Source organism: Astatotilapia calliptera, chromosome 3 (assembly GCF_964374335.1).
Source record: "Astatotilapia calliptera chromosome 3, fAstCal68.1, whole genome shotgun sequence".
Taxonomy (NCBI): Eukaryota; Metazoa; Chordata; class Actinopteri; order Cichliformes; family Cichlidae; genus Astatotilapia; species Astatotilapia calliptera.
The window spans coordinates 70,945,459-70,973,417 of record NC_137424.1 but is presented as its reverse complement, the minus strand read 5'-3'; the positions used below and the strand labels follow the sequence as shown (position 1 = coordinate 70,973,417).

The following is a 27,959-nucleotide window of genomic DNA, read 5'->3' as shown; positions in this document are numbered from 1 at the left end:
TGGAAAAGAGAGTTTTTTACAGAGAAATGGCTCTTTCCAAAATAAAAGCTATACTATACGCTTCTTCTAGGCTATATTCTCAGCAGCATATTAAACATATCAGGTCAGATCCCCATAAGGAGAATAAGTGGTAAGTAGATAAAGTTATACAGGCTGGTGACACAGAGACATCCAGGTCAGTCACTGTACAAATGGAAGGCAGAAGACTAGACACTGAGAGGGAGAAATTCAAAAATATATATATTGACTAATCAAAACCCAGGCTGTGTGGCCATGTGGCTAACGGCAGAGAAGAAGCAGTTCAGAAGAACGGCTGCCAGAGATGTGGCAGGGCTGGAGGCTAGTCGAGGTGTGGGTGAAGACCTTTGGGTGGCTTGGTAGGTGGAGACGGTACCTGGAGTGGCAGGTGCAGGAGGTCCTGGTCATGCCATGGAAGGTCCCGGCAGTCCCGAATGCGGATCAGGTTTGGCAGTTGCAGAACCAGATAGCGGAGCGCAGACCTCTGGCTGAGACGTGATATAACCAAACATCGCTGAGGCCTCTGACTGAGACTGCAGCAGGCTCTGGAGATGGGCGTCCTCCAGCCTCAGCTGGAAAGGGACCCATTGGTTTAATTCCCAAAGCGGGTGATGGCATGGAGTCTGTGGCAGGCGGTGGCATGGACCTTTCGAACTGGGGTTAGCAGTGTCTGTCCATATTTTTTCCTTTCTCCGAAAGAGCACGAACAAAGTCTCTGTCACTCACCACAGCTGGCTGCTTTGAGGAAGTGTGGATTAGACATGAGCGCTGGTGGCGTAGACGCCAAAATTGCAAGATTAGCAAAAAAAAGTGCAAAAGCAGACAGAACAGAATTTGAAGGACGGCCCTGCTGGTATACGGGTTTTTAAAACAGCCAGTTGTTAATGGGGAACCAACCAGCAGCTGCCAGGTCAACGCCATCCAAAAACTGCTCCCCAGGTCCTCTCATAAAGACCACACATATAAAACACAATCCAGACACATTCATTCAAAATATGGTCAGGGTTCTAACATTAAAGTATTGCCATGTATAAAGCAAGTGTTCTGCTTAGTGCTGTGCAGTACTACAAATTCTGGTATAAGTCTGATACCAAGTAAATCCAGGGTCAATATTCCTGATACCAATGTTGATGCTGTTGACCTATAAAGGCAACTTATGTTGGTGAGATGAGTCTGTCGTAATTTATGAGATGAATCATCATCCATTTGTTAGTTCAAAAATGCATGCATTGACCACTAAATAATTCCTGGAGTGTAAAAGTGTCTGACTCTAAAGTGCTTTGGTTTAGCTGTTGTTGTTTAAAAGAATATAAACAAACAAAATAAATTTTCCATAGTGCGTCTCTGATGTAACACCCAGTTTTACCAGTAGGTGGCAGCAGACCTCATATGTGAATCATTCCCTTTTGAAGCTTCACTGTCATCCCTCACAATCTCATTCACAAGCTGGCACGAAGCGGATTATAGGAGAGAGGTCTGGTCTGGTGTCATGGTGTGAGGACAACAACCTCACCCTCAACACTGACAAGACAAAGGAGATGATTGTGGACACGAGGAAGAAGAGTAGAAGACCTCACCTGGACACTGAACACCACACAGCTGACATCTTGCTTGAAACCCATAGAACCACATGAATAACACAGAATAAAATCTTTTAATGCAGATAAAGTTAATAGCTGGGGAAAAAGAACACTGTGTTTAAGGCACATTTGAAATAAAAAACAACAAGGAAACTTAACTGTGTCCATAAAACACAAACATATGTTTATTGTTATTGATGATTTTACAAGAAAATAGAATTTTAAAACTCCAGGTAAAAATACATACTCATATATATATTTTTTATCATAGTTGTTCAGGTAAGTAAAAAAAAATTAAAATAAAGAACAACATGTGGATGTCCTCTGGTCTGAGGGGGGGGACCAGTTAGAAACCATCAGCTGGACGTCAGTGGTTGGACTGGTGGACTACTTCAGTGAAGAGTAGACCAGGTTTGGCTTTGGTCTAAAGTCTGAATACAAACACAGTTCAAACAACAGGAAACATGATTACAAGCTTTGTAGTTCCATCAAGACCTCCAGTCTCCATCTCTCTGCATCACACACAGTCCCAGTTCAGACGTTACTGGGAACCAGCTCAGATACATATGACAAAGGTTACACACTGCTTTCATTTTAATTTAAAGTTAAATTAACAAAACCCAAACCTTAAACCCACAGAGCTGAAACAATCAGATTTGCATTAAAAAGTCCAATATATGCTGTTTTAGTTCACTTCATTGGTTCTTGGTGACTCCATGAACGATTTTCAAAATACATTTGAAAAACTGTTGACATGTAAAAGTGTGTAGTCCACCCAGACAGCTATGATAAGCTCCAGTTCCCATGTGACCTTTAATTTGACAACTCAAAAAGAACACAGCTTTATTGCTGGCGAGGAGGCGACACAAATAACAATACAAAACTAAACTGTGGAAAACTAATGCACAAGGAGACAGGGGGAGAAACACACAGCTATAAGGGCTGATGCAACAGTAACAATGAAAAACACAGGGCTTAAATACATTGAGGGAAAACGAGGGGATTGTGACACAGAAGGAGAGCACAGTTCTCCTTCTGTCTTAGGCTGGACGAGACAAGGGAAGCAAAATTAGAAACAATGACATGAGACACAGACCTTCAAAGTAAAACAGGAAACACACTGACTGAACTCTAGACATGTAAACTTAACAGACTGGGGAGACACAACATAGGGACCTGAAAATGGGACAGAAAGGCGCACATCAGACACAACACGGGAAGCCATCACACAAAACCTAAGAACTAAATCCTTGACAACCATAACTGAAACCTAGGGAAAAACAATAATCAAAACAGTACAGCCAAGGACTCAGAACATAAACCATAATATGAAAGTACAAGGCTGGTCACAAGGACCCAGAATTTTTAGGTTTCTGTGTGGATGTAAAAATGCAGCACACTACACTTCACTGTGCCCTACAGCAAAGTTTAATAAAACATATAGAAAGAGACATGGTGTTATTGACTTGTATTTGTTCATTGAAGCTTGTATATGATTTGTACTATGCTTGAATGAGAAACTGTCTGTTTCCACTCTGGAAGGAGATGACAGATAATCTATAATATCTATAATAATCTATCCATATTTACAGTGAAGCTCTTCATTTCCCGAGGAGCGTTACATGATACAGGGTTTAAAATAATCATTCTTTATCTTATACTGAACCTTTGTACAGCCTCTGGTTTTATTCTCTGCCTGAAACAAGGTGATTTAATATACCCTTGTTCAAGAAAACATTGTTTTAATTGGCTGCTGTTTTTTTTTTTTTTTTTTTTTTTTGCCTGAGAAAAGCATATTAGGGATATATCACCTCTCTATAATACCATACAGATTATTGGGAAAAACAACCTGTGAGCAGGCTGCAACCTCAGCTTTTGGCACACAGGAATTACTGTTCACACAATCACCTCATCATTTAAAAGGTTTGATGTGAGCATGGCCTTTCCAAACCAGTAAATGAATGCTTGGCTGCATTTGAATGGAAAGCAACTGTACCTCTTTTTCTCTTTGGTGTGGCAGCATAATTGTTCATAACTGATGTTTCCTGTTCTCAGTACTGAGTAGCCTGCAGCTGAATAAATATCTGCAGAAAAGAAAAACACAGAAATTACTTCACAACAACAACAACAGTACAGTGAAATAACGTAGCCATGATGGTTATAATGTATGCAGATAAACTAAACATCACCTCTGTCTAAAACTTCAGAGTTAAAGTAAATAAAAAGAGGGGAAACTGCAGTTTAATAGTTTAACTGCAGATTAATGCAAAGTTATGCCACTTTAATATTTTCACATTTTCATAATTGGTGCAAATATGTAAAAAACAAATATGGATAATCTATACATACAAGGTGTTTGTAAAGTGTTTTGTATGTTTGCGTGAGATTCCGTTTCCTAAGTCCTGATTGGTTGGTCAACCATACTGGAGCGAGGAAGTGGGTGTGGTCAGGCCACTGCGGCCCGTGCTCTCCTGGACTGGAGTAAGCTGTTGGACGTCTACAGGTAACAACTAGCTGACAAAGCTTCAGCGACACCCCTGCTGTGGTCTATCCCCACAGTAGCCTCAGTGAAGCAAAAGCCTACTGCTGTGTTTTTCCCGAGGCAGAGTTGGACTGTGAAATTTTTTATGCTAAATTTGAGTTGGACTAGGTTTTTGCACCACCAGTGCGGAGCTGTTTCCTTCTTTGCCACCAAGATTTAACAACGTGGTTTGCAGAACTGCTAGCAGCACTAAAGAAGTGTTGACTGCTGCAAGCTAGCAAGGATGGTGTGCTGTCGAAATACTCAAGCATCTTCTGCTGAGGCTGCAACAGGTTAGTTTAATTATTTTCTTTGTGTTCACGTGAGCTGACAAATGTACATGCGGTTAATGTTTAAGTAATCCCTCCTGCTTCACTGATTTATTACCACCTGGCTGAATGGGAAGGGTTTTTGTTGTGTGTCTGGGGATGCATCATCTCCTAGCTTAGGTAAACTATTTTGTTAAGCTATTTAGCATTGCTGGCTTAATAGGGGTTTTATTTTCTTGAGTCAAGCACCCACATATTATTGTTGTTTTCTTTTGTGGTGTGTTGTTTATTTGTGGTAAATAAATCCCACAATTTTCCTATTTTATTCCTTGGATTATTAAATAGATTAAAAGAAGCTAAGAGAGATAACACATTTACATGTATACACATATTATCCTCCTAACTTAATTGTTTCCAGTTATCAGGTCCCTACCTGACTTCATCGCTTTAAATAAACCATCTTCACTGCTGGTAACTTCTGCACGCATGTCCATTTCATGTTTCGAAGCGGCAAAGCGTGAAATGGATACAGTGGACTGGCATGTCTACATTTTCACATTTAGTTATGATACTGGGTTGCAAAAGCAGATAGAAAGCGTGGACACAAACACACCAGTTCAAGTCGTTGTGGGGTGCATCGACTTCAGGTGTAGTAAAATTTCTCAGGCGATTAAGACATGATTATGTGAGTTAATCAACAAGTTAAAATCTTTATGTAATATTATTTTAAAAGGTATTGATTGTTTTATAAAGACAAATTATTTGTTTGGGTATATTATTTAACCCTTTAAGACCTACCATAGAACCAAGTCCGCCAGAGCTTATATTATATTTTTACATGCTGTGGAGCCATTTTTGGGAGCATTTCAAGTTGCTATACATCAATACAACCATTACAGCCTAAATTTTAATAATATGTCTGCATTAGGTGCATAGTAATTACATAAATTGCAAAAAAGTGCAATAAACTACAAAAAATTTGAAAATCGTTTTTGTTTTTTTAACATATATTTCTAGTTAGAGAAATTTAAGAGGCTCATCCCTCAAAACTGTAAATACAAAAAAGTTGCACAAACTAGTTTCCCACCACAGGAAATTTATTTTGAGTGTCTTCATAGTTTTATTTTTGAAATACACCAATTTTCATACACTGCAGGAAAAACGAAAATAAATATTATAGTGCAAATTTGCAAAATAACAGCATATGCATCAAAATAAACTATTTCCAGCAGTGCAATATGAGTCCTAAGCATCCCAGAAACGACACAGAAAGTCATAAACTCAAACATAACTTTTTAAAACACAAGTATAGGCTCATAAGGCCCCGATCGTAAAAAAACTACATTTCCGCAAAATGACGTCACTTCCGGTTTCGGGCAGGTCATGCGGTCATGTGATAGTTCGCGCTGATGGACGTAGGAAGTGTTACAAACAGCTGATCGGATCGGCGAAGCGTGTTTCTGGAATATCATGTTTTTGTTGCTGCAAGTGATTTTTATGCAGTTTTTGCAAAGCTATATGTGGAAGGAAACTGTGACCTAGGACAAGCTGATGGCATCAGATGTAAGTACAACTCCTCCAGTTTCATATGCAAAAAAAATTATTGCGCTAGCTTAAGTGGTTGCAGAGCTACCGGGATTTAAAAATAGTTACGCAAAATGGAGCGTGCCCGCTCCGATCGGCTGTAAAGGGTTAACAGGTTGATTTTTGTACATTTATAATCTGAGTTAAATTTCAATAAAGGTTCAGCCAGTGTGGTTAATATTAAAATTGTTATAAGATCACTGCAAACAACAGAACATTTGTGGTATCTGCTTTACATTGAATCCAACACTAAAGCTAGTTTGGTCAAAACTGGGGGACCAGGTTTTGGAGACAGTATAGAGCAGTTAGACCACAGATAAAAATACAAAGATGCAACGATTAACATATGTATGTAACCTTTGTAAGTAGCGTTTGCTTTTCAGTCTTCTTTCCTAACACTGCTACTGAGAAACAACAACTGCTGTAACTAGTTGAAGGTGCACGACAACAGATCTTTTTTGGTTTTCTGCTTTTCATCTAACCCACCACTCAACCTAGTTCGATCAAAACGGGAGTACCAAGCAGTACAGAGCAGTTAGAGCGCAGCTAAAAAGACTGTGTGAAGATTAACACATGTATGTAACTTTTGTAAGTAGCTCAAGCTTTTCCTGGTCTTTACATTTCTCAACACTTCTGCTGAGAAACAACAGCTACCCTAACTAGTTGAAGGTGCACGACCACAGATCTGACACCTTTTTCAGTGCAAACTGATGCTTCACCACAGGGCAAGTTCTCACGATATGAACTCTGTGCTTGGCCAAACCAGAACAGAGAAGTGTCATCAGCTTCAGACTACAGGAAGGAGCTGCTGTGGTTTTACATGCAGAACATTTTTAGGTAGTTAAAAAGGACAAACTCCCTTTTGACAAGAAGAAAACTTCAGCAGAGCCAGGCACAGGGAGGGCAGCCATCACCTGTGACTGGTTGGAGTGAGGGGAGGAAGACATTGTTAAGGACACGCTGTAGAGCTAAAGCAGACACATGTGAGCCTAATCTGTTCAGTTGTAGCACTGTGAAAAGTTATACCACACCTGACATCTATATAAAACAGAACTGTGGCTGAGTCGATGTTATTAGTAAAGAAACAGAAACATCAAGAAAAGAGTATGTGGTGGATGTCTTTGTCTGTGTTTTCAGCAGCTCACTCTGAGTTGTTTGTGAGAAAGGTGGAGTCAAAACAATTGAAGCTAGGTCAGAGTCCTGACCCATGGGTGCATGAAGGCAAGTCCTTAACCTACTATTATAGTATTTAACAAATATCTGAGGACAGGAATTATACTAAAGAAATGGACAATAGAAACAATCAAAGGGGGAAAGGTGAAAAAAAAAAAACACACACACACAAACAATTAACCAGTGACTAGATTTGGGCAGGTTTCACAGTTTGGAATATGCGAGTTGTTTATGCTCACTTATTTGTTCAGGAAAAGTCAGTGATGAGAATTTATTGAATATCTTTATTTTATGTTCCAAAGAAAGAAATCTGCCTGTATGTTATCGATTGAGTCTAATGTATATAACCTCAGGTCTGCATTTTACACGACTGACCATCAAATCCTGATTAAAAGATGGTGGTATTATTTGTAATTTAGCTACAGCTTTAAATTTTTTATTGTCAGACAGACAGGAGACCAATAAGAGCAGCTGTACCTCTCATCTGTGATCTGGTTTTCGTGTCTTTGATGATCATTCGACCATAACTGATGTCTTCTGTTCTCACTGCAGAGTAGATTACTGCTGCATCACTGTCTGCACAATAAAACACACAAATTGTTGGTCTAACATAAATATGAAACAGTAAAGTCATTTAAACTTTGAGTAAAGCTACATATGTTAAACTGAGTTAAGCTAATTATAAAAGGAAATTATGAATAAAACTATAGTAAGTTTACTTAATGTGAATATGAATTATTAATTTCTAACACCTGATAGAGAAACACCTGCAGGTGACTTTAAAAACAATCATAAACAGGAAACTGTACGACTGCAGACGTGTTAGCTTGTGTTAACCACAGACAACAAACACAGAGGGCAGCATGTAAAGAGCAATGCTCAATGAGCACAGAGTGAAATTTTACACTTTAAAAAAGCATAATCAAAATGACTGAGTTTAATAAATTTGAATGAAGGAAACAAATCAAATGAAAAACAAAAGTGTTGTCAAAGCCGTGACATACAAAGATGAACTCTGGCGAAATTACGACAGAGTTAAACTTTAGCATCAATTTAATAGAACGTTTATTTTTCTATTACAATTCACAGTTGTACTTTCTTCACCTGCTTCATAATATCCTCATAGAAATCTTTTCATGAGACATAAAATCTCTATGAATATAATCAGAACTTAAAAGCATTTTATAAAATTGGAGCTGAATAAACACAAATAAATAACCAACAAAGGACCTCAAATTACCGTTGTTTTGTTTTTTTGGATGTTGATGAGTTGATATTTTGACATCACTGTACAAGATGTCATCTGTGAGGCCATTTTCCACAGCTTCATCTAGTGAAATTATTAAAATTAAGAAAGTATTTACAATCACAACATTTTACAGTGAAGAGTCCAAATAAAAACAAAAAAATAAACAGTTTTACATTTTTAATGTGAAATTAAAATCAAAATCATAATAAACATAATAAACATAAATAGCATAACACATGGATTTACATAACCACATATATTGAAAAGTCTGAGTCTCACCTTCAGGTTTCCTGTGAACACATCGTCTCACCAGCAGAACCAGTAACACCAGTAGAACCAAAGCACACACTGATTAGAGCAGGGCGATATGGCCAAAAATATTTATCACGATATATATTTGAAAATTTGCGATAACGATATAACTGACGATATAATTGATGCGAGACAAAATACAACTCCACAACATTACTAGTGCAAAAAGACAACCTTCCATTTATTTTCACTTAAACAAGAAGCTGGTTTTTATGTACATTAAAGCTTTATAAAAATGTAACAGTGCAAATGCAAATTCCTTGCTGAAAGTTTAACCAAAAGGCATTTCCAGTAGAAATGGGCTGACATATCCTGAGCATAACCATGTATAATATCCACTGAAGTTAAAAAGAGGTGCTTTGCAACATTAAACAGTGTGCAGTACGTATTTTTCGGACCATAAGGTGCACGGGATTATAAGGCACATTAAGCGAAACAAAGCAGTCAGATAAATCAAACTTTATTCAACTCATTCTTGCTTCCTCCACTTCTGTACCATTGATTCATTAGTGTTGAATTCTCTGGCAGCTGCTCTATTCCCATGTTGTTGCAGTATATTAATGACTAACCTTGTATTGTGGATGGATTATCTCAGTTGTTCTCCTGACTGAAGTTTGGTCCGTTTACAGCATCCTGCCATGCGACTGAATTTGTCTCCAACTATCAGGAACCTTAACGTTAACTTTTACAAGTGGAAAAGTGTTAGTGTTCGTCCTCCAGCTTCACTGTTTATGTTATGCTAACATAGCTGTGTCGCTAGCGATCACGTAGCACATCATTATATACCAGCTAGCCCAACTTCAGTAACCCTACAAACGTCACTGCTGTTTAGTTTCCTGTCTTCATTTATGTTGGAAGTGATAGCAGAGCTGTACGTTTGAATTTTTTCAGAAATCTCTCAGTCAGAACATGCTATATCATGCTTAGGTAACTAGCGAAACTAGCGTGCTAACTTCTGCTAGCTTCCTGCTAACTTCTAACTCCGTTAATGTAATAAATTTTGTTTTCATGGATGCCTGGAAGTTAAACTTCATAGTTACACCTGGTAAAGCAGCAATGCTGATCGTTTTATTAAAGATGAAAGAATTTAGACAGTTTTTAACTCTCAGTGATGCTGCAGTGTTGTTTGACCTGAGAAATACGGGGTTTAGGACCCAGATTACTCCCAGATTTAAGAGCATCTTAGTCCGACAAATACGACAATAAGGACAGCCGCTTGCATGTTCTGCAAAAAATGTGCTTTGTCGTGTATCTGACGGACAAACACCAAACCAGTTCCACATCACTGAAGTTGCACCATTTTTACAAACCAATTCTGGTTCATCTGTTTCACTCAACAATCGGCCATGTGCGTATGAAAACAAAGGCACTGCGCATGCGCGTTTTACTCATATTCTATCGCGATATTTCATTTTCCTATCGTTGCCTAACATTATACCGGTATTACCGTGAACGGTATAATATGGCCCAGCCCTAACACTGATCCAACACATGACAACACAGAGAGAACAGGAGGAGAGAGTGATGGAGGAAGAACGATGGAGGTGGAACCAGGGGGAGGTGTGGATGTAGGTGGAGGTGTGGTGGTGTTTCTCTCTAAAATAAAGCAAACACAGTCATTAAGTTGTCGTCACATTGTGAATGTTGAAAGCTGCAGAAACACAGACAGGTGAGTGTGTCACCTGTGACAGTGATCCAGCTGGATGGAGACTCTCCATGACCGCTGATGTCACACTTGTAGAGGCCTTCATCAGACCTGGAAACATGCTGGATGGTCATGTGACCTGTAGGCTGCTTCCTGATGAGGGAGCCATCTTTATAGAAAGCAGCTGGGAGGTTGGAGGGAGTGGTCTTTGTTTTACAGAGCAGAGTGACGTCATCTCCCTCCATCACAGGGAGGACAGGACTCTGCAGGATCACTGATCCACCTCAACACAGAGACAAACTACAGCATTTCATCCATTTACACACAGCTTCATCAACACTAACTCCACACACTCAGCTTACCAGTGACTGTCAGCTTAACCATGTTACTGATGGGACCCTCTCTGGACTCACACCAGTAAACTCCACTGTCATGAAGCATCATAGAGGTGTTACATGAAGAACCAGCTGGTTTTCCCCATGTGCTTCCACACTGAGTCCTCTGTTGTTTGCTTGTGTTTCTCCTCAGAGTCCATCCAGCAGAGCTGTTGTCCTCCTCACAGCTCAGAGACACAAAGTCTCCTTTAAAGAACTGAGAGCTGCTGGGACTCACAGTCAGACGAGCTGTGAGGGTTACAATGAAAAACTGATGATCTGTTTGATTCATGAAACATGAACCCAATCAGGTCATATCAGTGAGCATTTGTCAGGTTTAAACTGTGACAGAAGAAGGTTACTGACCTTGGTTTGTTGTGCAGCTCAGCAGTGAGATCAGAACTAAAGAGAAATGACACTCAGGTTGATTTGACTGTATTTTAAACATTCTTTGCTTTATAAATGATTATTTCTCAGATCATGTATTCACTTAAAGTCAGTTCAATTTAATTTTGTTTATAATGCCAAATCACAACAACATTGGGCTGAAAGTTCTTTGTTTTGTAATGCAATTATGCTGAGACCCCCCAAAATCAGACAACTCCTTCTGACCAAGCACTTTGACACTTACAGCCACACAGCATTCCTTCAAGCAAATCTCATATATGTTACCTCCCCTCCCGTAGCAGAGCTGGATTGTAAGCAGTGTTGGGACTAACGCGTTATTAAGTAACGCGTTACAGTAACTACGTTATTATTGTGGTAACGAGCACGGTAACTAGTTATTATGCCAAAATCAGGAACGCGTTAGTCGTTACTGGGATTTAGATAGGGTCGTTACTCGTTACTTCGTGTGGTGGCTATCGCGGAGCTTCCACAGATTCAGTAACATTAGCAAGTGGTGGAGGGCAGCAGGTGGATGAGGGAAAGTGGAGGCAGGAGGAGGAGAGACCCGAGGCGGCCGCTGGTCCAAGTGTGAACTGAACTTCAGGTAAGAAGTTATGACCTGCAGTCTCTCTGGGTCAGATATAAACCAAGTTTAGGTGGAGTTTATGAATTATGCCTTATGAATGAAAAAAATACAAATTAAAAATAAACAGTGTCATATTATTTACTTGGCATGAAATGACTAACATGGCTTCTTTTTTATAGGGTATGGAAGAACGTGCCATCAGTGAGACTGTTGAAGACACCACTGTTTGAATTTATCTTCTTAAAGAGCAAACTTCAGCAGATGAACAAGAGTTGTCCTTGCAGGCATCAGGGTGGCGAAGAATTTGGATAATGTAGCATTTGCTGTGATAATGCTATTTGGACTCATGTATGCATTAAACCTTGCCTACCCTGCTGACCTTCGCTACAACGTTGACATTTTCCAGAAGGTTTTCATAAGTCACTTGAATTGGCAACATCAGCCTTTTGGTAATAACATAGATGGACTGGAAAACTGACAGCTTCAAGTTTACATTGAGCTCTCTCTTCACCACAATGGACCGGTACAGCCTCCACATCAATACATATGTCAATGTCACGCTTAGGTCCCCCTTCACACTCAAACTTCACTCAGGGCAGGAACTTGTCCTGGATTGCCCACTTCATGCTTTTACTGCTGAGAATTAAGCCCTTAGATTCTAGGTGCTAATTTTCATTCTTGCTGCTTAACACCACATTAATTAGAGTTAACAAAAGCAAAGCTGATATCCTAAGGCAACTAAAGTGGAGACGCTCCACTTCCTGGCTATGCCTTGATTTCCGTACCATTAAAATTATGAACAGAATTTGTGAAAAAAGGCAGCCCTTACAGAGTCAACATGGACCGGAAGAGAGCAATATGAGCAAATTCACATACACCCTTGGATATTTTTTTTTAAGGATGAAGAGCTCCAGTGTTCCACAACCAGGATGTGGAACACTCTGAGATTCAACTAACAGACAGACATTCCTCTGCAGTACCCCGACATAGACGAAGTTAGGGAGGTGGAAAACTATGTGTTGGACGGCACTCTCTGGTGCCCATCTGCCAATCCACAGGCATCACCCAAGACCTCCACAGAATGTTGCAGAAAGATCAATCAAGACTGCAACAGAACATCCAGAGTTTTAAAGAATTCAGAGCACACCTTGTCCTCCTCACAAGCTCTTCCACCAAGCAGTTGCATAACTAGAACAGTGACCTTAACCCACTGATAAGCACAATCACTGGACACTGCTTCCATAGTCTCAGTACTCAGGGATCAGTCCGCCAGCGTTTCCACCCTTTGCCATGGATGAATGCCCGGCCATGAGGCACTCACCCACCGGTACCCTCCACAGGGCAAGGTAACCCTATCCTGGACAGGGTTAAAAGTTCCCTAGATCTTTCACTCATAGGGGTCTTCAATCACTCTTTGTCTGATCCCTCTCCAAGGGGCAGTCAATTTTACGTAAGAGAACCTAACAAGAGGGAAAACGCCCCCTGACAACATAGCCCGTGGGACATACTGATCCCTCCACTATGATAGAGTTGTGATTCAATGAGGGGCATTTAGAAATATTTCTTAATAATTCCTCTTTTTCTTGTATATTTTCCATTCATGATCAAATAATGAATTGCTGCATGAATGTTTAATAAGGCAGCTATGTTGGGCGAGTAGGTTAATCTTTGATGTCTAGTTTTTCATCTCCCAAGAATGTAATTCAACAGATCTCAGTGGGATATATACTGAACTTAGGGATAGAATCCAAACATCAATCCTTTCCAAGTAGTTTCAATTCAATACCAATATTAGGGGCAGTGTCAATACTATTGAGCTTGAGCTCTCCTGTAACAGTCATTACTCCAGTAAATTGCAGCAGATTTTAAGTGGTACTTATTGTTTTATAAAGCTTCACTGAGGTGTAACACAAGGGTCTCTGAGCTGATTCAGGAGATAAGCCTGCCGTGTCCGGTCTGAGTCACATGTTCATCAGTTTGTAGTTCATCTCTAAACTCTTCAGCTCTCTGGCTTCATGTTAAAGCTCTGAGTGTTACACTGTGAATGTTCCCAGATGGAGGAATGATAAATGGACACTCAGTGACTTTCTAGTCCAAGTTAACACAATTAGATTACTTTATTTTTTGTTTAGCAGACAAAAGTTTCAAATGTGAAGTTTGTAGTCAATAATAAAGATAAAGGTAAAGACTCACTTAAGAAGAATGTTTAGGCTGTTATTTGTATTTTAACATTGATAAGTTAATTAACGAAAATAAAATGTTCTGCCATGAAAGCAGCTGCTGGCTGGTTTCAGTGTGATTTAAAACAAAGCTCTTTGCGTTATCATTAACAAACACTAAATCGTTTCTGCTGCTGTGGTTTAATGCTTCTTTTTTTCTTTTTAGCCACAACCAAACCGGAAGAAGTCAAATTTTCCATCTGACATCTTAGTGAGACCCACAAAACCACACGTGGAAAATAAGAAAGAATAAAATTTTATTAAAGCAGAGAAACTAAATTGTTGCTGGGGAAATACAAACGATGGTCTGAGACATATTTTGAATATAAATAACAGGGAACTTACTGTGGCCATAAGAAACATTAACACATTTATATTTTCATTGTTGATTTTGCAGGAAAAACACTTTTAAAACTCCAGTTAAAAATACATATTTGTGATTTTTGAATTGTAATATTCTAAATGAGAAAAAGACAAAGAAAAATAACAGCATGTGGATGTCCTCTGGTCTGAGGTGCTGGAGGGACCAGTTAGAGACCAGCAGCTGGACGTCAGTGGTTGGACTGGTGGACTACTTCAGTGAAGAGTAGACGACGTCTGGCTCTGGTTTAAAGTCTGAACACAAACACACAATTTTAAGATTTTTTTTGTTGATTGTTACACAAATTTGGAAACTAGGGGGCGGTTGCTTTTTGAGGGACATTAGCTGAAAAGGATTCTGGGAAATCTCAAATGTTCCTGGTGGTTTTTCTACAGTGAATATCTCAACCCCTAAATTATGTCAGGCTGCATAATTAATGCTGAAACATAAACAAGGGTAACATTAGTCTGTGAACGAAGCCGCAGCAGAGCTGTTGGGACTTGAATCTGTTTTTAGCACGAGGCTTTCAAATTGTATGAAAGTTACATGTTATAGCACAGAGTAGCAGCTTTTAGGAAAGTTGTTCCACTGATCATCAGCTAGCTTGCATCTGTCTACAGTTAAAGATACAGAGTAGCTGTACCTGGGTCTCCTTGGTCTGATGGTTGTTTGTTTCATGACTTCTTCAGTTCTCACAGCTGGAGAAATTGCAGCTAGATCAGCGTCTGCAGAATAAAACACATTAAGGTTACTGAAGATAAAACTGCAACAGTACTGGTTTTTGGTTATTTGTAATGTTCCATTATAAAGGGACTTTGGGATGATTGTTATACACAACAACACCTTTTTACAGACTTATAAATACCTGTGATACACAAAGTGACCACGAAGAACTACTTATGTGATATGAATGTATGCTTTCTTTCAGTGCAGTCTGACACCTTTAACCACAGAGCAAACATGTTCTCACAACATGAACACTCTCATTGGCCAGATCGGAACACACTGCAGTGAGAAGTCTCATCAGCTTCCATCAGCAACTACAGTTAACTAAAATCATCTTCAAGATGAATGTTAAACATGTCAGAATGCTACAGAAACTCCAAAATTAGGTTTTATTGAAATACTTTTTCAAAATATGTCTCCACGATCCTTCGTATTTTAAAATGAACAGCCCTGTGTTGAAACAGCTGCAGCTGAAGTGTTTCTTTCTATCAGAAACAGGATGCTGGACGACTGCAGAGCTGTTAGCTTCAGTTAACCACAGACCACAAACACACAGTCCAGCTCACAGTGAACAACACTTAGTAAGTACAGAGTTAAACTTAAATATTGTGATTTTAGCTTTTGATCAGGCAAACATTTTTAAACTTCTGATAATCCCTCTGATTCTACATGTCCTCATAATCAATCAAAGTCAGCAACAGTCTTCATGACTATAACATAATACACAACTATTCTATTTTCCTTATCTATTTTCACAATGTAAAGCTGCACAAAAGTCCTTCTAGAAGCAAATTTAACATCTCAGTTATGTTGTATATGTTTCAAAGTACTACCTCTGTTTTGTGTGATTGGCTGTTGATAATTTGGTGTTTTGACAAAAGAGTACATGACATGAGTGATGATTTCATCTTCTTCAGTTTCTTCTTGATCTATTGAAATGATCCAAAATAAACAATAATATAAGTTAAATAGCTAAAAAAAGATCACATTCAAGAAAGTTACTGTGATCATAATTAATTTGAACTTTATTCTACAAAACAAACTCGAAAATGAAAGATCAGGAAGTCTGAGTCTCACCTTCAGGTTTCCTATGAACACATCGTCTCACCAGCAGAACCAGTAACACCAACAGAACCAAAACACAGACTAATCCAACACATGACAACACAGCGAGAACAGGAGGAGAGAGTGATGGAGGAGAGGTGGATGTAGGTGGAGGTGTGGATGTAGGTGGAGGTGTGGTGGTGTTTCTCTCTAAAATAAAGCAAACACAGTCATTAAGTTGTCGTCACATTGTGAATGTTGAAAGCTGCAGAAACACAGACAGGTGAGTGTGTCACCTGTGACAGTGATCCAGCTGGATGGAGACTCTCCATGACCGCTGATGTCACACTTGTAGAGGCCTTCATCAGACCTGGAAACATGCTGGATGGTCATGTGACCTGTAGGCTGCTTCCTGATGAGGGAGCCATCTTTATAGAAAGCAGCTGGGAGGTTGGAGGGAGTGGTCTTTGTTTTACAGAGCAGAGTGACGTCATCTCCCTCCATCACAGGGAGGACAGGACTCTGCAGGATCACTGATCCACCTCAACACAGAGACAAACTACAGCATTTCATCCATTTACACACAGCTTCATCAACACTAACTCCACACACTCAGCTTACCAGTGACTGTCAGCTTAACCATGTTACTGATGGGACCCTCTCTGGACTCACACCAGTAAACTCCACTGTCATGAGGTGCTGTTACACCAATCTTACAGGAAGAACCAGCTGGTTTTCCCCACCCATCTCCACACTGAGTTCTCTGAGTCCATCCAGCAGAGCTGTCGTCCTCCTCACAGCTCAGAGACACAAAGTCTCCTTTAAAGATCTGAGAGGTGCTGGGACTCACAGTCAGACGAGCTGTGAGGGTTAAAATGAAAAATATTTGATTTGTTATACTTTTGTTAAAACTGTTATAATTCTGTAATTAATCCTTCATTTAATAATTTTTATATGTGAGCACCATCGTGACTATATGAATCAGGTCATATCAGTGAGCATTTCTCAGGTTTAAACTGTGACAGAAGAAGGTTACTGACCTTGGTTTGTTGTGCAGCTCAGCAGTGAGATCAGAACTAAAGAGAAATGACACTCAGGTTGGTTTGAGGTGAACATAAAGAACAACTCCACACAAACAGCTGACAAACACACAAACTCATCGCTGATATATCTGCTCATTTTCTATTTAATGCCAGCAACATGTTTCTTTTTTTTTTTTCTTTTTTTTTTTTTGTCCCGTTTGGATCTATAGCCATCAGAATTGTTGTCTTAAGGCCAAGAAAGATGCCAAGCGGATTTATTTTACCAAGTGGATCATCATGGCCTTGCCATATTGGTCCATTTGATTGACCTTTATTATAATTATGAATTTATTTTATTTTCGGTTGCTACAAACGGGACAGCAACATGTTTCAATAAAGTTTGGACAAGAAAACACTTAAAATCTACCCATTTTCATAACCGCTTGTTCAAATTTCATGATACCATCAATGTATTCGCACATTTTGGACTTTTCATGATCCTCTACTCCAGTTTTTATGCAAAAAACAACATTTAAATTAATCATTATGTCCAGTGACTAAAGATTGAGTATAGACACAATAACCACTACTTTTAAATAACCCAGTAAAGTCTTGTGTTGACTTTCAAGCTGTGTTGATATAATGAGTGAATGATTTGATCTTTTCACTGCCTGCTGTGTTTCCTTGACTCCTGAGCAAAGATAAAGAGTCAGTTCAGACCTGCAGTTGGTTCTCGTGGTGTTTTGAACTTGAATTCAGCCTGATTTGTTTTTCATGTCTTCTCCTCCATCATCAGTTATCAGGAGAGCAGACAGTCAAAGTACAAGAATTCAAACAAACACAGAGATTCTACTTACAGAGCAGACACAGCACAGATGTTTCCTTCATCGTCCTTCTCACTCATTTGAGCTTTTTTTCATTTCTGTCACTGACACCAAGTAAAGCCCGCCCTCTTCCTCTGAGCACCAGCTTTCTATTGGTTCAAATAGAGTTAGAGGTTAGTGTGTGTGTGTGTGTGTGTGTGTGTGTGTGTGTGTGTGTGTGTGTGTGTGTGTGTGTGTGTGTGTGTGTGGATGTCCCCCTCAGTGAGAGAGGCAGATATGAGCTGAAACAGGAATCAAACCAGGGACGCTGCTGTTATGGAGCTGAACTGGAACCATTCAGACACTGAGGCCCTCTGAACAAATTTTAATTACAGCTGTGCAGAGACACACTGATGACTGACTGGAACACTATGATTCACATTTTATATTAACACCATCCTCACACATGGTTTATATATGTGACCACTAGAGGGAGATGTTGGACTTTAAATGCAAACTAACCAGTCATGTTAGATGATCACTGTGTTGATATGTAGATGTTAATGTAATTATAAGGACTTCTTTAAGTTGCTTGAAGACGTTTCACCTCTCATCCGAGAAGCTTCTTCAGTTCTAAGGTCAAATGGTGGAGAGTCCCAGATATAAACCTAGTGGGAATAACCCCCCACAGAGGGACAAAAGGACCCCCTGATGATCCTCTAATCGCCTGAGCCAAGGTGTGAAACTGGGTGTGGGTCCCAATCAGCCAGAGTTTCGGGTGAGCTCATTGTGAAACCTGGCCCCACCTTATCATGCGAATTCCTGAGATCAGATGGCCCAGGATGTGAGTGGGCGTTCAGGCGTCTGGGAAGGGATCTCAAAACTGGATTATAGATGGCAGAGAGTTGGTGTCGTAAACCACCGCCTCTGTTCAAAGATGGTCGCTCACAGTGAACATAGATGGCTTCTTTCACTCCTCTTTCAAACCATCTGTCCTCTCTGTCCAAAATGTGAACATTGGCATCCTCGAAAGAGTGTCCTTTATCCTTAAGATGCAGATGGACTGCTGAGTCTTGTCCTGTGGAGGTGGCTCTTCTGTGTTGTGCCATGCGCTTGTGAAGTGGCTGTTTGGTCTCTCCAATGTAGAGGTCTGGGCATTCCTCGCTGCACTGTACAGCATACACCACATTGTTAAGTCTGTGTTTTGGCGTTTTGTCTTTCGGGTGAACCAGTTTTTGTCTTAAAGAAGTCCAGACACTTTTCTTTGCAAGCTCCTTTGACTACGATGACCTGGATGACTGAGAACCTTCACAGACATGTAATGATAAGGTTTACCAGCAGGGGGCACTGTATTTAAGAAAGCTCATGAATGCCTCCAGGACATAAGAATGGTATTAATAAAATGTTTGGGGCAGTAGCTCGCAAAGTAGAAGTGGATGCTGTGTTATTTTGAACAAGTGCTACGAAGGTAACACATGGTACCAGGAGTAAACGTGAAAGAGTGGAACCGTTCAAAGTTCTGTTTGAGATGGAAGGTTTGAAGCCACCGGAAGGACTGAAACTGGTGGGGAATGGTGGTGAAACTGGTGGACAGCAACTGTCAGTGTTTTAAGCAGCAGTTTGAGCTGTATATGGCAGCCATGGGACTGGACTCCAAACCCGATGCCAGGAAAATTGCATTGCTGCTCACGGTACCTGGTCCTCAAGCCATTGAAGTCTTCAACACGTTTGAGTTTGAGGAACTTGGTGACACATTCACATTTTACATTAACACCATCCTCACACATGGTTTATATATGTGACCACTAGAGGGAGATGTTGGACTTTACATACTAACATGGATACAAGAAGATCATCAGTGATGCTGTCATAGTTTGATTAAAATACATTAACATAATAACTTTTTATTAAGTATAAACACACTGTATTGAATGAAAAAGTTGTGTTTGATGTCACTGTTGATAAAGATTCCCTTTATTTAAATATGTGTTTTGGATGGTAATTAAATAAGTTGTGGAGACTGTGAGTGTAAAAAAAAATCTTGGTTGAGTAATGAAATTTATAACAGAGAATAATTGCATCATGATTGATGAAACACACAGTTCACCTAAAACTGTTGGAAGTGACAAAAATGTCTTTGACTTTCTGTCACATGTAATAGAGATGGTCATGTTTAGACATGTGCCTCATGTATCTGCTGTAATAACATATGAGCAATGTGCTCAGCAGTGCGCTGGATGCTAGAGGTGTTTTTATAACATAAAGTGATTCCAGGAAGAAATTCCATCCATTTTCTTCCACATATCCAACTTTTGCCATGTTGAAGATGGCATATACAATCCAATCATCCATCCATCCATTTTCAGGGTCGTGGGGGGAGCTGGAGCCTATCCCAACTGTTTTAGGGCGAGAGGCAGGGTACACCCTGGACAGGTCTCCAGTCTGTTCCAGGGCTCAAATACAATCTATTTATGGAAACATTTAAGTTGTAAAATACTCTTTGCTAATCATATTACATATTTAAAAGTTACTTGCTTTATGTTACTTTGGCAACTCACAATCTATTTTAAGCCAGTGCTGGTCTGGTTGAAGAAGATGGTGTGAGTTTAAAACATAAGCTTGAATATCAATGTGTGTGAGTGCTGTCCATGGTGCTGATCAACAGCTGGAATATCACAAGCTGAATGGACTCAGGCCCAGACTCTCTTTAGTAATACAGTGGGTTTATTTACAAGCTCCTGGTGCAACAATAGCCCAACACAGTAGTGATAAACCCCATTTCCTGCTCTACTTTGCCATTAAGTAACTGCTGCTCCTTCCCTGTCAGTCTTTTCAGCTCAATGATTCCTTTCATCACACCGGCAATAACTAAAGTTGGGACTTCTCTACTGACACAGAGAGAATGTGTACAGACAGATGAAGATACTTCCTGGTTGATGGTAGATGAGTTGGTGAATTGAGAAGATCGCTTTTATGCTCAGTTTTGTTCTCTCCACAGCAAAGTGATGCAGGATCCACTTTCAGTTTAAGCGTTGTTTTCAATAAATTGCATGCTCAAAAAAAGTTTTGTCTCACTCCCATTTCTTCTTGGTGGATGTTGAAGCTCTACTTGGAACCTTGTTAAGATCCAACCATGCAAAATAGGATTTTCTGTGATTTTTATCGGGACTGTATTAAATGATGAAATAATTAACTACCAAATTAATGCATAATTAAATCTAAGAAGAATTTACAATTGAAATGCATGAAATACTTTATTTCAATGTGCATGACTCTCCTGGTTCTCCTCAGCTGAGCAAGTTCAGGAAAGTGTGTCTATTTTACTCAGTGTAGAGTGATTTATTATTTGCAAAGCTAAAAATGAGTTCATAGGGAAAACGTACACTGTATAAAAAACAATTAGTCTTTGAGTTGCGAGTAAGAATCATGACCTAAAACTACAGTGGAGCTCCTATAATCTACACATACCTATAGACATGCTTTATAATTTGGAGAAAGCCCCTTACCACCTTCCTTACTTTGTTAGATGCCCCTGCTGCCACATCAGGAACCATTATTTTAGTAAGAGGCAGTTAAACACTAAATACTTCAGCAGTCAACTGAAATATGTGACACTGTAAAAAGTGTTGCCACGTGAAAAGCAGCTGCTTTGCTTAGTGTTTTGCCAGAATGCAGATAATCTGAATCTGATATCAAGTAAATGTTTTGGAGAGCTGGAATGTAAATGTGGTGACGTCTACAGTACAGACGAGGGTCGACACACAAAAAGTTCAGACATTTTTCCTCATGCATGTTTGAGGTATATATGCTTTTTTCATTAAAACATATTTACTGAACACTTCTAAGTGTGCTATATACTGAACTTATGGACTAGTACTATGCTATCACTCTAGTATCAATCTAAGATCAATAGCAGCGTTGGCATCAATCATTTCTGCTGTAACTCACTGAGGTGTAACAGGAGAGTCTCTGAGCTGGTTCAGCAGATGAGTCTGTCCAGTCTGAGTCACATGTTCATCAGTTTGTAGTTCATCTCTAAACACTTCAGCTCTTTATGTTAAAGCTCTGAGTGTGACTCTGTGAATGTTTCCCAGGTGGAGTAACAATAAATGAACACTCAGTAAGGTTAACAAAATAAAATTATTTTATATTCATTATTATCAAAGACTTTTCAAGATGTTCTGTTTTTATTTGACCAGTTTAAATAATAAATTTTTAAAAAGCCATGTCAGCAGCTGCCTGCTGGTTTCAGTGTCACTTACTGTAAAACATCAAAGTAAAATCTCTCTGTCTGAGATGAAGCTTTGCTGCATTATTTAAAGCCGTTGAATAGTTTCTGCTGCTGTGGTTTAATGCTTGTTTTCTTTTCTGCAATGAAAAGATATGTGGGTCGGTTAGCCACGACCAAGTCAGATTTTCCATCAGACATCTCGGTGAAACCCACAGAACCACACGAGGAAAATAAGTGAGAGCAAAGGTTTATTATTCACGCAGAGAAATTAAATAGTTGCTGAGGGAACAAGAACAAGGTGCTTGAATCATACTTAAAATATAAAAAGTGAACCTACTGTGTCCATGAAACACATTAACATATTTATACTGTTTTTCACTGCAGCAAAATACATTTAAAACTTACATAGATAAAATCCTCATATGGTTTTTGAATTTTTGAATCATTTTAATCTTAATCTGTGGAAAATCAATATATGGATGTGCTCTGGTCTGAGGTGCTGGGGGGACCAGTTAGAGACCACCAGGAGGACAGCAGTGGTTGGACTGGTGGATTACTTCAGTAAAGAGTAGATGGCGTCTGGCTCTGGTTTAAAGTCTGAACACAAACAACAACAGGAAAAATGATTACAAGCTTTCTAGTTCTTGGTGACTTTGTTGAAAGATTTAGTCACATTTCTAAATGTCCTGTGATAAACTGGTGTAGCCGACCTCTCACCATGAACAGCTCCAGCTTCCATGTGAAACAGTGAAGCAGTAACAGTGAGCAGTGGTGCAGCATCTGTGGTGCTTCACAGCCGTGTCAGAGTGAGCAACTAACTGGTCCACAACATTTTGAGCCACTGTGAGGGTGAAAGTGGGCTCACATGTGAGTTTATTTAGTGTGACGTTTACGTGATATATTTAAAATACTAGATTTAAGTCTTGAGTCACGTTGATATTCGATTTGATTAACATTGTAGCCTGTACACTGGTCTAAAATCGGTCTCTTTAGGACATGACTAACGGAGTTAATGAACTGGTGAAAATATAACTTTGATTTATGTAATACTAATTAGAAAGGCTTTTTAATTTTTTGTGTATATTATTAAACAGGATTTATTTTCTATATTTTAATATGAGTGAAATTTCAGGAAATGTTTAGTTCCTGAGTTGTCTGGGTCAATCTTTAAGAGTGTGCCTAATATTAAAGTCAGTATTTGACATTAGAACGTTTTGGCATCTACTTTACATCAAACCCAAAACCCCACCTAGTTTGATCAAAACTGGGGTATCAAGCTTTAGACACAGTACAGAGCAGTTAGAGCGCAGCTAAAAAGACTGTGTGAAGATTAACACATGTATCTAACTTTTGTAAATAGCTGAAGCTTTTCATGGTCTTTGCATTTCTCAACACTTCTGCTGAGATACAACAGCTACCCTAACTAGTTGAAGGTGCACGACCACAGAGCTGGCACCTTTTTCAGTGCAAACTGACGCTTCACCACAGGGCAAGTTCTCACGATATGAACTCTGTGCTTGGCCAAACCAGAACAGAGAAGTGTCATCAGCTTCAGACTACAGGAAGGAGCTGCTGTGGTTTTACATGCAGAATTTTTTAAGTAGTTAAAAAGATTCATCGTATAACAGTTGTCTCTGTTTAAACTTCATATTAACATTCACTCTTCTAAGAGATGGTGTGCGCCATTAAGATAGCAGTGTAATTGAATTCTATTCAGTTTACTTTTATTTTTATACTGCCAAATCACAACAAGTTGCCTCAGTGAGCTTTATATTCTAAAATAAGGACCCTACAATAATACATAGACAAAACACAGAAATCAAATGACTCGATTTGACAAACACTTGGTGACAGCGGGAAGGACAAACTCCCTTTTAACAGGAAGAAACCTCCAGCACAGCCAGGCTCAGGGAGGGGCGGGGCCATCTGCTGAGTGGACAGTGTGAGGTGTAGTCTCACCACAGACTGTCTCAGTCTAAAGAAACATCATGGAAAACGTTATATGTTGTACCAGGTGTGTGTGTGTGTGTGTGTGTGTGTGTGTGTGTGTGTGTGTTTTCAGTAGCTCACTGACTGGTTTGTGACAAAGGTGGAGTCAAAATGATTGAACTGTTTCAAAGATGTGTGTGTGCACTTGCTCAGAGACTAATTAATTGTCATGATAGTCAGTGTTAACAATGAGATAAGTTGTTATGTCTCAATATTTGTGGAATTTGTTTTACTGTAAATGGTAAATGACCTGTATTTGTATAGCGCTTTACACATTCAGTCATCCACACATTCACACACACAGGTGAAGGCAGCTACATTGTAGCCACAGCGACCCTGGGGCGCACTGACAGAGGCGAGGCTGCCGAACACTGGCACCACCTCTGACCACCACCAGTAGGCAACGGGTGAAGTGTCTTGCCCAAGGACACAATGACCGAGACTGTCCAAGGGCGTGAACCAGCAAGGCGAACTCCCAACTCTTGAGCCACGATCACCTCTTGCATTAAAATAACTTATTAAAGTAACCTGTGCATGAACGAAAGTCCTTAACCTACTACTATATTATTTAATGTAAATATGAGGACGGAGATTCTGGGTAGAAAAAAAAAGAGACAATAGGAGAAAAATATAAAGGTCAAGGTGTTGAGACCTGCACAAACAATTAACCAGTGAACAGTTTAGGAGCTTTGGGCAGGTTTCACAGTTTTGAATATGCAGGTTGTTACTGTACGCTTTGTTGTTCAGGAAACCTCAGCGATGATGATCCGTATTTATTGAATATTATTAGTTTATGTTGCAAAGACAAAAATCTCTGATTGTATACAATAGCTTCAGTCTAACATATATCAATGTTAGCATTACTAAACCTCAGGTCTGCATCTTACACAGCTGAACACCAAATCCTGACTAAAAGGTGCTTAGTGGTAATTTTAGTGACAGCTTTTTGCAGTATCTACTTGGGGCTTTGTATCTAATGTCCCCAGAAGCTTACAACCTTCAGTCACTCGCTCTCCTTTAATACCATGTTACACACTTCTCTAAATCCTGTTTGATTTTTATTTGCATTGTTTTGTTTTGTTATATCAACCTGATAAATATTAGAAAACTGAAGTCTGAAGTTTTTTAAACAGAAGCATTAGATGCTCGTTCATGTATCAACATCTGTAATTCTTGAATTTCTCCACACAGTAAATTTGTCCTGAACCACCTGCAGGTTATTTAAAATGCTGTCAGACAGACAGACCCACATCACCACAGTCAGCAGACAAAGAAGAGCAGCTGTACCTCTCATCTGTGGTCTGGTTTTCTTGTCTTTGATGATGATTCGACCATAACTGATGTCTTCTGTTCTCACTGCAGAGTAGATTACTGCTGGATCACTGTCTGCACAACAAAACACACAAAATGTTGACATCACATAATGAAGCAGTAAAGTCAGTTAATTTTGAGTAAGAATATTTTTTGTAAAACTAATAGTAAAAGCAAACTTTGAATAAAATATAGCTTTAAGTTGATTTAATGTAACTATAAATTATTTCTTTCTAACACCTCTTTCAGAAACACCTGCAGGTGTTTTTTAGTGTTAAAAAGGAAGCTGTACAACAGCAGAGGTGTTAGCTTGTGTTAACCACAGACAACAAACACAGAGGCCAGCATGCAAAGAACATCACTCAGTAAGCACAGAGTGAGACTTTAAAGACTTTAAATTTTGGACAAATGAAACATATCAAATAAAAAGATAACAAAGGAAATGAAATTATTTCATGGTTCAACATTAGCAAATTAATAAAGTGTTTGTTTTTCTATTACATGGCACTTGTTTTGTACTTCTAATATTTTATTTTCAATGGAATCTCCGTGCATAGAATCAAAAGTTCAATCTTCTGTAAAGAGTTTTTTTTTAAAAAACAAACAAACAATACAGTCGTATGAACACAAGCAAATCTTGCAACCACTAAAACACCTAAATTACCTTTGTTTTGTTTGTTTTCCTGTTGTTGACAATGTGATATTTTCACATCACTATATGTGATGTCATCTACAGGTTTGTCTTGATCTGGTAAAAGTTTAAAATTGTGTTGGATTAAAATTCAAAATTACTTTTAAAATGAAAACAAATACAGTAAAGACTCTAAATAAAACAAAAATCTTTCTTAGATTATTAATATGAAATTAAAATGAAAAGTTATCAAATCACGATAAGTGTGACTAGGAACTAGAATATACACCACATGTAAAATTCAGAAGTCTGAGTCTCACCTTCAGGTTTCCTGTGAACACATCGTCTCACCAACAGAACCAGTAACACCAGTAGAACCACAACACAGACTGATCCAACAAATGACAATGCAGGAAGAAGATAGGAACCAGGAGGAGAGGTGGATGAAGGTGGAGGTGTGGATGTAGGTGGAGGTGTGGATGTAGGTGGAGGTGTGGTGGTGTGTTCCCCTAAAATAAAGCAAACACAGTCATTAAGTTGTCGTCACATTGTGAATGTTGAAAGCTGCAGAAACACAGACAGGTGAGTGTGTCACCTGTGACAGTGATCCAGCTGGATGGAGACTCTCCATGACCGCTGATGTCACACTTGTAGAGGCCTTCATCAGACCTGGAAACATGCTGGATGGTCATGTGACCTGTAGGCTGCTTCCTGATGAGGGAGCCATCTTTATAGAAAGCAGCTGTGAGGTTGGAGGGAGTGGTCTTTGTTTTACAGAGCAGAGTGACGTCATCTCCCTCCATCACAGGGAGGACAGGACTCTGCAGGATCACTGATCCACCTCAACACAGAGACAAACTACAGCATTTCATCCATTTACACACAGCTTCATCAACACTAACTCCACACACTCAGCTTACCAGTGACTGTCAGGTTAAACATGTTACTGATGGGACCCTCTCTGGACTCACACCAGTAAACTCCACTGTCATGCTGTTTCGTTATACTGATGTTACAGGAAGAACCAGCACCTTCTCCCCACCCATCTCCACACTGAGTCCTCTGCCGTTTGCTTGTGTTCCTCCTCAGAGTCCATCCAGCAGAGCTGTCGTCCTCCTCACAGCTCAGAGACACAAAGTCTCCTTCAAAGAACTGAGAGCTGCTGGGACTCACAGTCAGACGAGCTGTGAGGGTTAAAATGAAAAACTGATGATCACGTCTTTGAGATTTTTACTGAAAGTTTTAATCCAAATGTGTAAAACCTGTCAGAGTTTATCAGGTTTAGACTGTGACAGAAGAAGGTTACTGACCTTGGTTTGTTGTGCAGCTCAGCAGTGAGATCAGAACTAAAGAGAAATGAAACTCAGGTTTATTTGAGGTGAACATAAAGAACAACTCCACACAAACAGCTTTAACATCTGCGCCTCTATCAGGTGCTTAAACACCATATCAAACAATTTCTGGAGTAATTCTGTTAGTATAATAGTATGCGCACACTTTCAACTCTTTGTGCGCCTCATAAAAATTGGTTCATAGTTATAGAACAGTATGTTGTATGTAAAACAAGAGACTATTCAATGTCCACACAGCAACTCTAGCAATAAAAGTCAGATGAAAGTGCTTCTTGATATGAAATGACAGTGTAGAAAATTTACAAAATGTTCACTACTTTTAAATAACCCTCTAAAGTCATGTGTCCACTCTGCAGCTGTGTTGATATAATGAGTGAATGATTTGATCTTTTCACTGCCTGCTGTGTTTCCTCGACTGCTGAGCAAAGATAAAGAGTCAGTTCAGACCTGCAGTTGGTCCTCGTGGTGTTTGAACTTGAATTCAGCCTGATTTGTTTTTCATGTCTTCTCCTCCATCATCAGTTATCAGGAGAGCAGACAGTCAAAGTACAAGAATTCAAACAAACACAGAG

At 39.4% G+C, this 27,959-nt stretch overlaps 5 long non-coding RNA genes across 6 annotated transcripts; 2 read left to right on the top strand and 3 right to left on the bottom strand.

Moving 5' to 3' along the window:
• Positions 1-1,757: 1,757 nt before the first annotated feature.
• Positions 1,758-8,725, bottom strand: LOC113011339 (uncharacterized). The gene is made up of 4 exons (XR_013906483.1): positions 8,386-8,725; positions 7,623-7,721; positions 3,595-3,682; positions 1,758-2,029 (listed from the first exon to the last, which is right to left on the bottom strand). It is a non-coding gene; the product is annotated as an uncharacterized LOC113011339 (long non-coding RNA).
• LOC113011126 (uncharacterized) lies at positions 4,077-10,996 on the top strand. Its single transcript, XR_013906505.1, has 2 exons — positions 4,077-4,412; positions 10,880-10,996. It is a non-coding gene; the product is annotated as an uncharacterized LOC113011126 (long non-coding RNA).
• A 489-nt stretch (positions 10,997-11,485) lies between these two features.
• On the top strand, positions 11,486-13,974 carry LOC145425767 (uncharacterized). The gene is made up of 2 exons (XR_013906508.1): positions 11,486-11,716; positions 11,878-13,974. It is a non-coding gene; the product is annotated as an uncharacterized LOC145425767 (long non-coding RNA).
• Positions 13,482-16,808, bottom strand: LOC113011308 (uncharacterized). Of its 2 annotated transcripts, XR_013906489.1 has the most exons (5): positions 16,670-16,808; positions 16,082-16,590; positions 15,838-15,933; positions 14,922-15,003; positions 13,482-14,532 (listed from the first exon to the last, which is right to left on the bottom strand). It is a non-coding gene; the product is annotated as an uncharacterized LOC113011308 (long non-coding RNA). The 2 variants fall into 2 exon arrangements; XR_003270514.2 differs by lacking the exon at positions 16,670-16,808 and having other exon boundaries at positions 16,082-16,662.
• A 5,531-nt stretch (positions 16,809-22,339) lies between these two features.
• Positions 22,340-27,252, bottom strand: LOC145425760 (uncharacterized). Its single transcript, XR_013906497.1, has 4 exons — positions 26,356-27,252; positions 26,069-26,152; positions 25,381-25,479; positions 22,340-22,701 (listed from the first exon to the last, which is right to left on the bottom strand). It is a non-coding gene; the product is annotated as an uncharacterized LOC145425760 (long non-coding RNA).
• Between the last annotated feature and the right edge of the window lie 707 nt (positions 27,253-27,959).